Here is an 18,331-nt window from a genome sequence, read left to right on the forward strand (position 1 = left end):
TTTGCAAAAAACAACAACAACAAACCCCTCTATGTGTTTATGTAGCATCTGACTGTAGGAGTGTTACATGATTGGAAAGTGTTTTGTGAGTGTTATGTCATTTTATGAGATTGACTCTTGATCTGACGATATACCTACACATCTTTCAGTTAATTCAGCTGAGGGCTCCTCGGAGGAAAGGGGGCAGCTAAATCTGTTTAATGGATTGCCCCATCCTGCAGAGCAGATTTAGAGTCTGTACAGAAGCGGAAGGGGCAAGAGATTCACTGGACACTGCCTCGTTTCCCCTGTTCTGATTGTTCTTTCCATCCACACTCTTAAAAAAAAAAAAATGTGTGCGTGTGTGTACCTACACAACCACTTTCATCTCACACAGGACAGAATGTCCCTTCTAAAATTATTCCTTTCATGATATGGACAATCTAAAAGCAATAGTATCTTATTCATATGCAAATCTATCTCTATTTAAATGCACTACATTGATCAAGATTTCTTTAATCAGGTAACAGTCCTAATTGCAACTGAATGCTAATTTAGACATTAGATTAACACACCCACACCCGGTAACATACAAAATATATGTTGTTGCACTCGGTTTCCAATCTTTCTTCTGAATTTTAATGTGTTTCATTTTAGCTGCCCTTCTGTTTCATTAAAGGAAACACTTTATTCTCTGTTAATTGCATTTCTTTGGTCACATGGGTAGGAAACTAGATATTTGTGCAGATAACAGTGAAGCCTATCTAGTGGGCCAAATAAGAATAGATGTGGGTGCAGGTTCACGGCATCCTTCAGTACTTGGACAGCAACTGATTAACAACATTGTGCATAAAGTCACAGAAATGTAGAGTTGAAAGGAACACTCCCTGCAATGCAGGAATCAAATTCACATGGGCCCTTAATCAGCTCCAGTTTGATGCAACATGGTTGTGTGCATAGAAGTAGTGATCCTGGGTAGCAATGTGCATACCCATCAGCAGAGTCACCGACCCTCTCTAGCGGGGTTCAATTGAACACAACTGCATTAATTGTAAATGTAAAAGGTAAAGGACCCCTGGATGGTTAAGCCCAGTCAAAGGCAACTATGGGGTTGCGGCGCTCATCTGGCTTTCAGGCCAAGGGAGCTGGCATTTGTCCACAGACAGCTTTCTGGGTCATGTGGCCAGCATGACTAAACCGCTTCTGGTGCAACGGAACACCATGACAGAAGCCAGAGCACACAGAAATGCTGTTTACCTTCCAGTCGCAGCGGTACCTATTTATCTACTTCTACTGGAGTGCTTTCGAACTGCTAGGCTGGCAGGAGCTGAGACAGAGCAACAGGAGCTCACCCCATCGTGTGGATTCGAACAGCCAACCTTCCGATTGGCAAGCCCAAGAGACTCAGTGGTTTAGACCACAGCGCCACCCGCTCCCCTGGATCAATTGTATGTGAGGTTCTCAACCCAGCAACGGGTGAATAGTCTGGGGTCTCTTTCAGTATAACCAGTTTCCCAACTGGATTAGTGTACCGTATTTTTTGCTCTATAAGATGCACCCAACCATAAGACGCACCTAGTTTTTAGAGGAGGAAAACAAGAAAAAAAATCTCTCCTCTGTGCAGCGCCTCTCCAGTGAAGCGGGAGGAGAAACGAAGGGGCTCTGTTTCTCCTCCCATTTCACTGAAGGGGCGCTGCGCAGCTCTCCATCTCTGTGCAGCGCCATTCGCTCCATAAGATGCACACACATTTCCCTTTACTTTTTAGGAGGAAACAAGTGTGTCTTATGGAGCGAATAATACGGTAATCATGTTTAAAGGGCAAGCTCTGATCACAGCAGTGGATAGCAGCATGGAAACTGAGCAAAGGGAGCAGCAGCTTTGGTCAGGAAGTAGAACGTTTCTCCCCCAAACCATCCAAAGATCTGGATCTGAGGACTGACCCTAGGGCAGCTGGGGCCTATCCACACATATGCACAGCCATTATTGCATTACAATAAACTAAGCAAAAAAGGACATCAAGGCTTTTTTAAAAAAGCAAACAAACTCACTACTCGGTACTCAAGTCACTTTCAAACAGCAGAGTAGAAATTGGGTCCCTGCAAGAGTATGAATCCCACTCCATCTTAACTACCAGTTCTGAAGCAAGTAACAGGTACAGATCAAGTGATGGGTATGGCAATGGAATATGTCAGCACTCCATTTTATGGCATGGAAGTGGGTGTGTTTTGGCCGACTGCCTTTTATCTTCTGCTCAATGACATACTACTATAAGACTGTTCACCAGGACTATTATCAGCTCTATGATCATGCTTTTCCTGTTTCCATTTTCCTTTTTTGGTGGCAATGTACCTATTTTTCACTCCATAAGACACACTTTTTTCCTCCTAAAAAGTAAGGGGAAATGTCTGTGGTTCTTATGGAGTGAATGTGTGGAGTGATCAGATTATCTGTCTGGAAACTGTAGAAATGGCTCCCTTTCTTTTCCTAAAGAAGCTGCAGAACTGTGAGTTGAACCCCATAAAAACAGGTTTTTTTCCCTTTGCAAAGTAAGCTCAACGACTTTGAGCAGATCCTCAAAAAAACGGAGCTTTCCCCCTTTCCTCCTCTAAAAACTAGGTGTGTCTTATGGTCAGGTGTGTCTTATGGAGCAAAAAATATGGTACCTCTTTTTTTAGTGTTATTAACTATCACTCTCCTATGCTGGGGGTGGGAAACTTTTTTCAGGGCGAAGAAAGTTTAGGATGGAGAGGACCCAATGCAAAAGTGTGCTGAGCGATGTCACACACAAAATGTCAGGCGCTTCAACTCATGTTCACACACATACACCAAAACAAAAATACATACACCTCCACCCTTTATCTTTTCAAGGACATATTCCAGCGTAGATAAAACAGTCAAAGACCAGGACCAGTATTGTGTGTAGCCTGCAGAGATAAGATGGTCTAGGGCAGTGATGGCCAAACTTGGCACTCCAGCTGTTTTGGGACTATAATTCCCATCATCCATGACCACTGATCCTGTTAGCTAGGGATGATGGGAGTTGTAGTCCCAAAACAGCTGGAGGGCCAAGTTTGGCCATCGCTAGTCTAGGGAGAGGGACAGCTGAGGGCCTTATAGGGAAGGGACATTTAGTCTCTGGCTCTGAGGTCCACACTGCTAGCATATACAAAGAGCACACCCTCCAAGTGTCCCTATTTTCCAGGGACAGTCCTGGATTTACAGAAGCCATCCCAGTTTCTGATTCGATCCCAGAATGTCTCACTTTTCCTTAGGACATCCCTATTTTCATCAGAGAAATGTTGGAGGGTATGGAGTTATCTGACCCCTGAGCCACCTGAAGGCAGTCCTGCATAAGGAAGTTTTTAAAATGTTTAATGTTTTATTATGTTTTTATATATGTTGGGAGCCACTCAGAGTGGCTGGGGCGACCCAGTCAGATGGGCAATATTAAAATTGTTGTTGAATAGGACATCCCTATATTTATTGGAGAAATGGGAGAGAGCGAGACATTAGCTCAGACTCTAGGTTCATTCATCTATACTTGTGGCTTGACAGTACTTTAAGTTCCTGCTGCTGCTTCATCTTTTTCCTTTTCTTTTGGAAGTTTGGCTTTCCAAGGGCTTTTGAATTCAGATTTTTTGCTGAGACACTGACAGCTTTGTTCTTCTTCCTCAGTGATGGATAACAGATATATTGACATTTGTCAGCCCTTCTAGTCTTAAACCGCTGTGGCCAGGGAGTGGTATACAGTATGCCAAGAACATAACAGGAAAGCACTGCTGTTCATCATAGTAAACCTGGAATTACTTTCAGACTCCCCAAAGGTAAGAAGCAGGGATAATAATTTATTACTCAGGCACACATGATGCTCTTTGATTTTTAAGCAGGCAAATCCTCTTAGTGATTTTTTGAGAACAAGGCAAAACACATCCCTGCCATTACTCCGCCTCTTAATAAGCTTGGTGATGGAGTCTATAATTCATTTTCAACTGATGACCATTTAGAAAGCCTGGTTGATTGTGGTTGCTTATTACTGGCAATAGTACCACCAGGAGAAATCTTTTTAAAGTCACTCACTCCTGGGAGAACTCCCAGCAATTCCACATCTTAAGCTAATATTGCAAGGTCAGAATTTGAAGGACCACACATGTGCATGTGGGGAGCTTTTCAGCTGTCCTTTCAATCTTTAACCTCCTGTGCCTCTTGAATAGCTGTCCCTGAAGGTCAGGAGAACCTCTGGGGTAGTACAGTAGAACCTCTATTTACGACCGCCTCTACCTGGACCCAATCCAAGTTGCGACCGTGGCAAACCTGGAAGTAAATACCAGGTTTGCTGAGATTCAGGCACGCTCAGAAGCGGCTGCTGCTGTCTGCACTTGCACAGAATGGCACTTTTACTGGCAACCTGGATCGACTTATGGACGGACCTCCGGAACTGATTACATCCGTAAATAGAGGTTCCACTGTATTCCATTTGGAGGGAGAAAGTACCAGCAGAAGAAGCTAGCAGTAAATCCATGCACACACATAGAATCATAGAGTTGTAGCATTGGTAGGGACCCTGGATGCAGGAATACGCAGTCATCCCATATGGGGATCAAAGCTGCAACCTTGGTGTTATCAGCAGCACATCTAACCAACTGAGCTATACATGTACACTTGTATGTATGTGTGTGTGTGCGCGTGCACACACATTGTGTGCATTCAGAAGAGTTTTGTGAACATTCTCGGGCTTCTCTGTAGCCTGGCCCAAATCTCACCCTTTCTTCCCTTCTTTTGGAATGATGGGCGACGTTTGTAAGCTGAATTTGGCAGCTTACAAACTGCTAGTGAGAAGAGGCAAGGTGTGGGGAATCTTCTTTAGCACAAAGGCCACCTTCTCTTTCCAGCAGCATTCCAGGGGCCACATGTGAGTTGTAGGTCATAGTGTCTCCAGCCAGGCCACCCCTTGGAGTTGGCTTTCCAAGAGCTGGCCTGCTAGGTCATAGCTGACCCTCTCAAAGGGGCCATGTGGCACGTATTGAGTTACTAGTATGCACATTACAGGGGGTAGAAGTAAAAGTGAGCTGAGCAATAAATGTGAATGTTACCTTTGCATGGTAGACTAGTTTCTACACCAACCCATACTCGTATCTCTTCCTTCCGGGCAAACAAGACTTGAAGAGTGTGTAAACAGGGCTGATGAGGGATGTGGTTCAGGACTGTGTGTAGCTTTGGGAGAATCATGAGGGGCAGACAGAGAGGTCTGGAGGGCCACATGTGGCCCCCAGCCTAGAGGTCCTTCATCCCTGTTGTTATAGAGATGGGAAAGGGTACAGATCAGTTATAGTGGGAAGCGGACATTGCTAAGACAAGGATCATAGAAGACTACCAAGACTCAGAGAAGGCTATAGATTTCTAACAAGAAGCCAGCTCTGCTCTGAGGACATCTGTGGCTTAAGTCCACCTGTGGTTGGTTACTTTGACACTTCTTTCTTTTCTTTTCTTTTGACAAATGTTAGGTTGATTCCCCCACTTTTGAAGCCATAACTGCTCTCTTCTGCTCCCCTCTTTTCCCAAAGCCATTCAAGCAAAACTGTCAGATAGTAAGTTCAAAGCTATCCTTTGGGGCTGAAGTTCTCTTTGCAGCTATAATACATCATCTCAAAATATCACAGTTGTCTTTCAGGTTCCACCTCATCTATATTTAGGTCCTGAACCAGCAAAATAACCTAAATGTGTGATCTAACTAGTAGATCAAAAAGGCATGATAGAGAGACGGAATTCTGAGCAGCGCTAAGAAGCTCTGGAGGTGAAACAGCCTGAAACTAATGGTGCAAAAGCTGTTATAGAGAAAACCTAGAGGAAAGGTAAGCCAGGGAGAAACAACAAATGCCAGTTTGTGGCATGTTTGCTCCATCACTTCAGTGCTTCAGATCTAACCAATTTCTTGGTTCCAAGATTGAAAGATGCTCCTCTGGAAGCCTAGGTTGCCCTAGCAACCACTTGTAATTGTTCCCAGCCATATGGTACAGATAAAGATAAGTAGGAAAGACTGAATCTCCATGATTATGAAATCAAGTGATTGGTGTGAGGTGTCTGGACCTGGGTTCCAAACTAGGTGCCAATATTACTCTCAGTCTACATCCTGCTCATTCATGGCCATCTCTAAATCCTTTCCCATTTTTTGTTGTTGTTTACATCCGTTCTGTTCATTATGTAGAGAGACCATGATTGAATTCTGGAATTCTTCAGAATGAAGGTGGTTGTGCCATTAAAAAACATAAAATAAAAAATGCTCCTTTGCTTAGAAAGCTCTAATCCATCAGAGATAGGACCATCTCTCTCCCCCCCCCTCTCTCACACACAAGTGCTAGCTTATTCCAAATGAGAGGATTTTATGTGGGCCAGGGTTGAAAAAGATTCCCTCCTCCCCCCTTCTGTAGTTTGAAGTGCTAAACTCCAGAAACCTATCATCATATTCTGTGCAATGTACAGATCAGCTCTAAGTTTCATTAATAGGCCCATTCATGCAGGACCACTTACCAACTTGAATTTAACTATAAACATTAGAATTTACTGCAGCCTTCACTTAGGTTCACACTGAATGCAGTACAAACTATGAAGATGTCAGAATACTTTTAAGAGGGCATCCTTGAGGAAGAGGTAAGATGATTCAAGCACAATGCAAGCAAGTTTGTATTTAAGTGTGTTGTAGCACTGAGGTCCCCTTCTGAATAACCAATACAATGACATACCATGGAGCTTGCACAGACATGTTCACCCTTAAATTAATGCAATACGCTTTCCATTGTTCACGTTCCTAATTCAATTTTGAATTCTTAATGATGCTTAGGATTAGATTTCATGCAATCTACCCATCCAAACCAGTTTCATCTTCTAGGTAATTAAATATCCCCCTTCTGATTACCAGTTCTAATTGAAGGAATGAAAGTCGCCACTGTTGTACAGTGTGTCTTGCTTCTAACTACTGTACTATCCAGCCACAGTGAAAACTAACAAGAGTTTGGACTTCAGTTTCAACAAAATCAGAATATTCTATGTGATTAAGAGCAGAGGGCCTTCCCCAGGCCACCCACATTACAATACCTGGAAACTGCACATTTTATATGAGCCAAAAGTGTATATTGCATAATTCAATAGCACTGAAATAGTGTATGTTTCAAAAGTGATGATTATCTTAAATAAAAGTAGCTTTTTTCCAGTCTCATTCTTATGCATGTCCTTTGTTTTGTTTTGGTCTAATAGAGAAATCATTTCCAAACTTAGACACTTCATTGGAGACCACACTGCTGGCTGACAAGCTTAATTGGACAAGATGTGTCACTATGCCTGTCAGCAGTCAGTAAATCGTCAAGAAGGATTAACATTCCAATATTTGTTGCTGACCTTAAAACTCAAATAAATACCTTTCAAACATGCTCACGCAGAGAATACCTTAGCACTAAATTGGCAAAACCCAGTGGTATATGTTTGCTTGTTCCAATTTGGTATTCTTTCTGTCAAGAAAGCTCTGTTTTAACCCTTAAAAACACCTCTGAGTTGATTGGGTATGCTAATGAAAACACAGTTCAGAAACTGAGCTGGGCAACTTGTATTTCCTCATATTGCACAGAAATTCTCCCATCTATGAGGATTTGCACAGAATTCTCTCAAAGGCACATGTGAGAGGTAGGCTTCTCAAACCCATTTGATTTGCAGAAATAACTATGTACTGAACTTTATCTTTTATCACTGAAAATCTTAAGAGACCCCACCACCACCACCAAAAAGAAAAAGTAGAAGAAAAAACGCTATTGGCCTTTGACTCTAGAACCACTTTTGGACAGAGGTATTGTACTATTTCATGTTTCCAGAGTGGTTGCCTCATTATAGGCCTTAGTAAGCTACTAATTAACAGCATTCCTGCAAAACCTTAGACATTTCTGGCACAGAGGCACAGGAACAAAATTTGCTGATGACATGCATAAGTACAAAATGTCAGAAATATTCAACATAAAGCAAAAGACTAAATTAAAGGAAATTTGAACACCTTAGCTCCCTATGGGGGTTGGGATCTGATTCCTGGTACATCATAAATCCCTTTCCAGGGCCAGCCTATTATTCACTGTTGCTTGAGATGCAACAGTAGAGGGCTACCCTATTCATTAACACTGCTTGAAAATTTACTACATCCTTACACAAGCAGAAGAGATGAAGCAAAGGGGGCAGTGATGTATTATGTAAATCATAGACCAAATCTCTTAACTCATTATGGACTAGTGTTCACCCCCTTTTCAATTTCATATCCTCTTTTGCAATCTTCTAAGTTTCCATCAGATATATACCAGTGCTCAAGTATAATTCAGACTCCAGAAAAGCTGCTTCCAGACAAATCACCTTGTACGGCATTTAAGCTGTCATATTATAAAGAAACTGTTCTTTTAATTATTATTTCTAGAATGTATATACTGCTTAATTACAGGTGTTTCTAAACAGTGTACAGGAGATTCAGTACAATAAGACTATGTTGAAACTATAAAATCAGGATTCCTTTAAAAAGCCTGCCAAATAATAATAATAACAGAGAGTCTACAGCAGGCATAGGCAAACTCGCCCCTCCAAATGTTTTGGGACTACAACTCCCACCATCCCTAGCTAACAGGGCCAGTGGTCAGGGATGATGGGATCTGTAGTCCCAAAACATCTGCAGGGGCGAGTTTGCCTATGTCTGGTCTACAGGAAGCCCTGGAGGTTCAAAGTGAGGTGGCCTGTCTGACCTCATCTAGAAGGACGTTTCATAAAATTGGGCTTACAATACGAGCCATGCATTTGCTCCATGGAGAACCACTAACAGTGATGCCCCCCAAGACCTCAGTGATCAAGCAGGGTTATAAGGGATCAAGTGGACCTTGAGGTATCCTGTGCCCAAGTTGTTAATGATCTGGGTCATACAAGCACCTTGAATCTGGGCAGCCAGTAAAAGCTTTTGAGCACTGGAGTTATGTGCTGGTGATAAATCTGTCCCCATGAACAGTTTAGCCACAGAGCTTTGCACCAGCTGCATGCTCTGGAGCAGGACCAAGGATAGCTCCGCATAGAACACATTACAATAATCAGATCTTCTTGAGAGTACCAATGCATGAATCACCGTGACTTGAATAACTTTACGCGTTGACTACGTAACTTGATAGAGAAACCTGCAGAGAGCCTCTTCTTTATGTCAGAGTGCTAGTTTCACCTGTTCAGTAACCTGTTAATGACTAGAGGCTGAATAATTTCCCCCGAAGAACAAGACGGACGTGCAAAACACACCAGGAAATTTGACAAGCAATTAGCTAATATTTTTTCTTGCACTGTTTAGCCTGCTCTTTTCCAAATGCTTCCATGTAGTTTGGCCCTACTTTCAAGTCAACACAAATTGGGTTAGTTGTGTCTGTGTAGGAGATAACGGCAGCGACACTTAACAATATAGAGAATCCCTGCTTAAGAGCCACAGTGTGTGTTTGGAAAAGTTGTCTGATGTGGTTAAGGGCCCCACACACCTTTGGATGTTGAAGATCATCATTATCTTAATCTTTTAGTCACTTTACACACTCTATCTATCTATCTATCTATCTGTCTGTCTATCTATAATTTCAAAGTCCAGTGCCGAGGGCCTTCTGGCGGTTCCCTAGCTGCAAGAAGCCAAGTTACAGGGAACCAAGCAGAGGGCCTTCTTGGTAGTGGCGCCCACCCTGTGGAATGCTCTCCCACCAGATGTCAAAGAGAAAAACAACTACCAGACTTTTAGAAGACATCTGAAGACAGCCCTGTTTAGGGAAGCTTTTAATGTTTAATAGACTATTGTATTTTAATATTTTGTTGGAAGCCACCCAAAGTGGCTGGGGAAACCCAACCAGATGGGCGGGGTATAAATAAATTATTATTATTATTATTATTATTATTATTATTATTATTATTATTATTATTATTATTATTATTATTATTATATTTAACAATACAAAATGCATACATTAAAAAACAACTACAAAAAAGTAAAACAATGTCCAATACAAAATACCGAAAATGCTCATCTAATAGCAGGATAAAAAGGACAAACCCTACTCCACCCCACTAAAAGATGGAGAAGTCATCTTAGTTAACCAAACCCAGATTGAAAGAAAAAGTATTGCCAGGCATGTAAACACTGATAATGAAGGCATTATATGTGTCTTCCATGGGATAGCATTGCACAGGGGGACACCTGAGATTAGGGGAAATATATCTTCCACATTTGAGGAAGGACGCAGAGTCTACCAGTGTGATATCAGGACAGGCACAGAACCCAAACTTTTCATTTCAGAAATTCTCTGAAAAACTCATAAAAAAACCAAGCCAAAAAGAACAGCAGCAGCATTTTCCTCCTTTCAGCATTCAAGATAACATAACAATAAAAGAATTGGAGAGTTGGAAGAGACCCAAAGGATCATCTAGTCCAACCCCCTGAAAAGTAGGAATCAAAACCAAATAATTCCCAATTTAATCTGAATTTAAACTAGGGGAGGGATTTGTTGGAAGCAGATCCACACATATTTTCTGAAAATACTCCGGAATTGCACATGGCTCAGATTAACCTGCCCTGCCGCTCAGATTAATCTGCTTCATCTTTCCACGAGTGAATGGAGAGAAATAGTTCATAAGGAATCTGTTGAAGCATACAACACAAGCTGTCTACCACTTCTCCTCCTAATTCTCCAATCCCCCAAAATAAATGTAAAACGATTAAGCAAAAAATAGAAATGATAGAAAACAGCATCCCCCTAGGCAAGATTCTCTGGAGGCAGCCATCCAACTAAGACTGAAACTACTGCAAAGCACTGCCACCCATTCAGACAGCTACTCCAGGAGGAAACCATGCTCGGTAGTATTGAAAGCCAATGAGAGATCAAGGAGAAGCAGCAGTGTCACACTCCCCCTGTCTCTCTCCAAACAGGTCATTATATATGGCAACCAAGGCACCAGGATTGGAATGGATCTAGAAAATTGACCTTGGAGAGAGCTGAGAGATAGCGACTGCCCACTCAAGAACCTTGTTCAGAGAAGAACATTGTGAAGAGAGGACCATCTATTTTTAGTAACCCAGATTACAATTTGCAGGTGGGAAGTCAAAGACATGGAAGGTGGAAGGACGTTTTTCTTGAGAGCAATGACACAAAGAATAAAATATTAGAAATTTAAGGAAATGAGCACTCTAACTGGTTACAGAGACTTCAAGTAAAGTTGTTTAACAAACACGGATCCTTAAGAACACCAATTATATGTATCCGAGAACCGTTGTCTTCAAACAATGGCTCAATCAAAGGGAATTATTTCTCATACAGTTTAAAAACTGACATGGGAATCAGTTCCTGAGATAATTTCATAAGATGATAAAAGGAACTCTGTAAGGGCTAAACTTCCACATAAATCTATTCTGACAACAATCTGAGAGTCTTCTTTTAAATTTGTGTAGAGGTGCCACAACACACCTGAGAGATTATATCGTATCAATAATAGCTTCTCACCCTTGTATTGGAGAAGTTGCAAAATAAAGGCAATTTTAATCCAAATGTGCCTCAGTTAAAATCCTTTTAGCCCCAAGTGTTTGGACTCAACCAGATTTCTCTCTTTATTTCTAGATAATCAAAATCACACTTTCTGTAAATAAATGGTCCTCTTCATGCTTGCAGCCACAAGGATGCTGATAGCATGTAAATAAATAAATATGGAAATCAGCATCTGGCAGCATAGTCAATGGTTAGATCAGCAGGGCTTGGCAGATTGTCTCTCTTTGTTAACCTCCTGAACAGATGAATATATGATGTTAATTTTTCAGCTAGCACAATTTCATGGATACATGATTCCCACTCATTGCGTACATGAGTGATGGGTCAACCAGACTTCAGCAGCCCACTGACTGCACAAGCTTCCTTTTGGAGTGGGTAGAAGTAAAAACATATGAAACCCATTTATGTAAGGAATATTTGACAATGATCAGAAATAATAGTGGAGGCACAAGATCAAATGTTATAAAGGATCTACTTTGCAATACAGTGGTACCTTGGTTTGCAAACAGTCTGGTTTGCATATGTTTTGGATTACAAACACGCCAAACCCAGAAGTGCGTGTTCCGATTTGCAATTTTTTGGGGGGATTATAACCCATTTTTGGGGGGATTACGAACAATTTTTTTTTGGAGGCCCCATTGGTGAAAGAGCGCCTTGGGTTCCAACCTGTTTTGGTTTACAAACAGATCTCTGGTAAGGATTATGGTTGTAAACCAAGGTACCACTGTATGTTGTTATTGTTACTTTTTAATATTATACATGTTAGGAGTGAGTAGCCTTTGATCCTCCAGATGTTGTTGGACTATAACTACCATCATCCATGACAATTGGCTCTCCTGGCTGGAGTCCACCATTCTCTGAAGGGGCAAAGGTTAGCCATATATAGAAAATGTAATAAAAAGAGAGTTGTGACGGTGGAGGAAAAAAAGGAAATTTTGTTTGGGGCTACCCCTTTGTTTACTACAATGCATGGCTAGCCATTTTTGTGGCCAAAGGCCTCATTACCTCAGGGGTTATCTGACAGGGACCACATGCTAGTAGTGGACAGGACCAGACCTAAAAGTTTTGCGCTCTCTCTCTCTCTTTCTCTTTCAGGCACCCCTTTTGTCACATACAAAACATTCTGGGATCAAATCAGAAACCGGGACAGCTTCTCTAAATCTGGGATTGTCCCTTGAAAACAGGGACACTTGGCTGTAAGGCCATAGGTTGTCCACTTTCAATTGAATATATCCCCCCAATCTTTTCTAATCTAATCTCTGGCATCTGCAGTTAAAAATAATCTCTGGTTACAGTATTGGGGAAAGGACCTCTGACTTTGTCTTCCAAAGTAGATAGCATTATGCTTAGCCAACTGCCACAGCAAATCACATCTTCATGAATTCATATGGAAAACATTACACCATTGTTGAATACTCCACTTGGTAAGTTTTATTTTTAATTAATGAGAGAGAGAAAATAATTGTGAAATTTAGGGGAAATTATCATTTCTCAGACAATGTAAGGGAGGTAAGACCAAATCCTTTAGGCTGTATTTTCGCACCAGTGAGCCAGATGGGAATACATCCATGTCTCTCTCCCACCACTTTGCTGAATCGCAATTATGTGAGCTTGCTGATACTATTTCTTTTCTGTTTCTCTTGATTGCTTTGCATAGCAGCATGCAAATGAACATGGTTGTTTATATGCACGCACATGTTTATGCAATTTTGGGATGGCTTTAGCTTTAGGGCTAGAATGATTGCTTGTTATCACTAAAGCAAGGCTCCTAACATAGTGAGGAGATTGTAAAGTTCACATTAACCTAGAACTAAGTCGCTGAATAATATATATATATTTTTTAAAAAAGAAGAAGAACCAAAGAATACAATGATTTATGGACCTAAAAGCTATATTGCAACAACACCAACCACTTAACATCACAATTTTCCCAACTTCGCTGTGTAGTCATAAACAAACAAATAAAAATTGTATGAGAATATGTTCATTGTGGTAATGTTGCTGGCCTTCCTAATCCCTCACTATTGTATGCATTAGAAATTTAAATAAAGGAGGGAAATGAAAAGGGAATATGTACAAAATTGTCGCTATAGAGAATTGTTGGGTTCTGAATTAGCTCTACTTGTTTGCAGAGTGGCACTGATGCCTCTCTCTCTCTCTCTCTCTCTCTCTCTCTCTCTCTCTCTCTCTCTCTCTCTCTCTCTCTCTCTCTCTCTCTCTCTCTCTCTCATTTTCATTTCCAGACTTTGTTCAGGCCAATTCACATCCCCCCCAACCCTTTGCCAATATGCAGAAGTGCATATGTGCACTGATTAAAACACTTCCCAAAAGGAATCTTGATGCAATCACATCAAGATTCCTTTTTGCTCAGTGCTTTAATAATTATGCATAGGCACCCCTGCACAATGGTAACCTGCCTGAAACACACATACACATACAGAGAGAGCGAGAGAGAGAGAGCGCTGTGACAATTTCTGCATGCACCAGCTCAAAAAAATAATTATAAAATTATCCATGTTCTCCAAGTAGGGAAATTATTGTGTGGAGAAGAGTTATTGCACATTTATTTACATAACGGAAACAAGTGGTTTTCTTCTCTAAGTACCTAGCAAATTTGTCACATCAGGCATCTTAGGGCTTCAAAATCCAATTTACAAGGGAAGTTGTTGACAAGCCACATTCCCTTCTGCTGAATAGCTCAAGGGTGCAACGGCAGCAAAAAAGTATAACTTCACTGTCAACTTTAGTGCTATACAACAGGTACTAGTAGATGTATTCTAGTACATGTTTAGCACATGCTTGGTCATCTCAGTGGTGAGATTTATGTCACTTGTATTCCAGCCATCATGTGTTTTGCTTCATGGTCTTCAATTCCACTGAAAACCATGAGGCAGCACGGGCTCCATGGCATCAAAGAAGGCACTTAGGGGTGACTGGGTTGATGACTCCATCTTATTCCACCATTCTATAGTGACCACCAATAGGTCACCCAGCTTTTCTGCCCAGAAAATCTCCCAGAGCATTCAGGAATCTATCAGATTCTATAAATCGCTGGGAGCATGCCATCTTGTTGGTCTGACACGCATATAGGAGGAAAAAGTAATTGTAAGATCAAACCTTACCAAGAAATGGTCTGACCGTGGAATTATTCCTACCCTTGTCCCCTGCCCCATATAAAAACACAGACCTTCCACTCCTTGCTCCATTGCAAAGTTCAAATGATAAGGATGTTCTGCCCTTTTGGTTGGACCAGTGATTTACTGAGACAGCCCCATGATGTTAATGGAGGCAATGAAGTCCTCTCAGGGCAGCCTTGGCATGAGTGTTGAAATCCACAATAGCTCTGTGGTTCCCCAATATTATTCCCAAGAGCACGCTTCCTCAACCTTGTCCCTCCAGATGTTTTGAGACTACAGTTCCCATCATCCCTGACCACTGGTCCTGCTAGCTAGGGATCATGGGAATTGTAGGCCAAAAACATCTGGAGGGCCGAGGTTGAGGTAGCCTGCCCAAGAGCATCTCAGCCAGCAGATAGAGGAATTTTACACCACACAAGCTTAGCACACACTGAAATGAAATTAGGAATATTGGCTAATTGGTAATGGGGGGGGGGAATTAGTTCACACATGGATCCCACGCCACACATTTCATTGTTGCCATACCCCCACCACACAGTGCCTGCAGAAGCCCACTTTCTTCACGGCTGGCTTTGTCAACCTAGAGTGCTCTCACGTGGGGTGGTATGCAAGCGAAAGAAAAAGACAAAAGGACACAAACTCACAGCAAAGGCCTCCAAGAGAAGACAGATCTATAACACCCCCTTGGTTTCCAGCTCCCCTTAGGGGGCCTTTCCTCTCCCCAAAGCTATTTGTAGCTCCACGGCAGTTCCTTTTATATATTCCTTCCCCCAGCATTTGAGCCTGTCAAATAATCCGTTTCCTATCCCAGGTGTGTTTACTGTTGCCATGGCACATATTTCCACTAGCTTCCCCTGAGTCACAGTGCCCATCAATACCTTCCAGCCCTTAGAATCACTTTCACCTCTATCCCCTGGCTTCCCCAGAGCAGTAATGTCTCTGCATCACACATCAGAATTACAGGTCTTCTTGGTTTAATTTCTCTTATTCTTTTACAGAAAAACCACTGTGTCTATTTTTGTCTTATCTTGGTTGAAATGAGCAGTCTTACGCTATCCTGTTTCAGTTCCACCAGCATTCAGTCACAGGTATATTTCTTCCCATTTTATGCAGAATACTTGAAAGAACACACCAAAAGTCTGCAATTATATCATATACTTTTCCGCCTGCACTTTTAACACAGAAGACACACCTTTCGATGCATTTTCTCACATATTTTGTACCGTATTTTCACATGTATAAGACTACCCCAATTTTTTTAAACCTAAAATTAAGAAATCAATATTTTAAACATCAGACAGAACAACCCTGAGCTTTTTGTGGGGAGGTCACCCAAAGTTGTTGAGCTTTGTTGAGGGAAGTTGGCCAAAGTTAGGGTTGCCATATTTCAAGAGCCCAAGTCCAGGCATTCACCATCCATGTATAAGACAACCCCCAATTTTTGACTACCGGTACATTTTTTAAGCAAAAAAAAAATCATCTTATAAACAAAAATTAAGGTACTTTTGTGTGCACCTTTTCCACACCAAAACTACATCATGAAATCCAGAGATGTGCCTAACCTGACTGAGAGCTGAATCTGATTGGCAAGCAAGTCTGGGAGCACAGGGTGGGATCAGTCTGCCACAAGAAGCACATCAAACAAATTCCTCTATCTCAGTTTACTGGAAAAAAACCATGGCAAGTTTTTGCTTCATCTTCCATTATTAAACATACCATCATATGAGATGCTCTCCAGTGAAACCTTAGACTGTTCTCAAAGGGCCTCCATTGATATTAGTCTGCAGGTATTCCAGACCCCAAGGTGGCAACAGTCTTTGTGTGATGGAGTAGAGATTTGACAATGCCTTCTCCTACTACGCACCAAGCATAACATGTGATAGCTATGTTTCACATGAAGGTCCTTGTGAGAGACAGCCTGATTCACACCATCTTCCTGCTCTCTCTTTTTTCCCCAAAGTAACGACAGCACACAGAGTGTAACAAGGACTGAGAGATTGTTTTTCGTTTAATCTCACTGTAAACAAGTGGTACAGTGACCATAAAGTATCTCTGTTTCTATTAATAAATAGACCTCCACGTGAAGCACTTGTTTTGCAAATTACACCATGTCAGGGGTAAGGCAAAATCTCATCCCACCATGTGTTTGACCAGGCATAGGCAAACTTGACCCTCCAGATATTTTGAGACTACAACTCCCATCATCCCTGACCACTGGTCCTGTTAGCTAGATATGGTGGGAGTTGTAGTCACAATTCATCCGGAGGGCCAAGTTTGCCTATGCCTGTGTTTGACTTTCCCTGCTTGGTGAAGTATTTGACTTTGAACAGGGCTTCAGTCACAAGCAAAGAACTTTGGTCCTGCACAGTAAATGGAAGTATGGAAGTCAAGCTGTGTTGAAAAGCACAATGGCACCCTTAAAATCTCTGCAGCTCAGGCCATGCTACAAGGAATGGACAAATTAAGGTGTTCAAGCTCTCATGATGTTCCTGGAAATCCATGTTTCTTAATTGCAGCAATGTAGTGCACAGCACCCAGTTAGCACTGTGGCATTATTCTGACAAGTCAAGACGCTATTAAAATGCTAAAGACATGTTTGAAAGCTAAAGACATGTTTGGAAGCATTGGCGACTTCTTTCCTATCACCTCAGGCAAAACATCGTTAAACGGCAACTGAACATATCTCAAGAAGCATTTCCTGCCCCAAGGCTTGGACCGCTGTCATTCTGAATGTGGCATTATCGAATACGGTAGAGATAGCGCATGCCAGCTCTAACACAGTCTCGCTGAATAAAGTCAAACACAAATCTGCTACCGGATATGTACAAATTGCATGGCAGTCAAAAGCACTGGGCTTCTGCTTAAAAATGTAAGAAAACAGATTGGAAATAGAAAAGGACCTGGAATTGTGTCTGTGTGGAAAGGGAGGTGGGAGGCAAATGTCACACAGGCTTTTTATCTGAACAGCCAAGAGAATGTCCAAAACCTTTAGTTAATCAGAAGCTCCGATAAAAGGCTATTTACATAGGATTACACAGGGAGGCAGACATATGGGGGAAAGGAGGACAGTCTCAAGGGCATTTATAAGGTCATCCCAGCTCTCTCCTAACACTTAACATTACCTGGGATAGACCCTACCATTGAACAGACTGTGGATGCCATTTAAGGGCAGGTGGCAAAATCTAAGGCAAAACAGTTGGGGAATCTCCAGCCCACAGGGTAAAATCCACCCCAAACCTTATCAACTTCAACAACTTCAATCTAAAAAAAGCTCAATAACTTTGGGGTAAAAAGCTCAACAACTTCAATCCTAAAAAAGGTCAAAAACTTTGGTCCGCCCATTGGTCAGCCCCCACGGCCCTTCACTTCTTCAAATCTGGCCCTCTTTGAAAAAAGTTTGGACACCACTGTGCCCATTTGCCCAACACCTGATGTCATATGTAAGGTAAGGCTATTAGTGTATGCATCCCTGGAAGCTATAGGAAGCAAGTGAATGAAAGGTAGGATCAGGTGTAATTATTTCTTAGGAGCAGCTATGTTTCATACTGTGCATCAATCTCTCTAAGTTTGGCCAGCTACTGTGTTGCACAAAGCAAAAACCCACCATGAACTGACCACAGACATTTTGTAATTTTCTGCTTTGGAAT

At 41.7% G+C, this 18,331-nt stretch overlaps 1 protein-coding gene and 1 long non-coding RNA gene across 5 annotated transcripts in view; one reads left to right on the forward strand and one right to left on the reverse strand.

The window, feature by feature from the left end:
- PCDH7 (protocadherin 7) overlaps nucleotides 1–18,331 on the reverse strand; it is a 413,484-nt gene that overhangs the window by 6,297 nt on the left and 388,856 nt on the right. The window lies entirely within an intron of this gene.
- Nucleotides 3,484–17,760, forward strand: LOC310686461. The gene is made up of 3 exons (XR_014515942.1): nucleotides 3,484–3,804; nucleotides 15,683–15,772; nucleotides 17,336–17,760. It is a non-coding gene; the product is annotated as an uncharacterized lncRNA (long non-coding RNA).

The sequence above is a fragment of the Podarcis liolepis genome (genome assembly GCF_965112155.1).
Source record: "Podarcis liolepis genome assembly, chromosome: 9".
Classification (NCBI taxonomy): domain Eukaryota; kingdom Metazoa; phylum Chordata; class Lepidosauria; order Squamata; family Lacertidae; genus Podarcis; species Podarcis liolepis.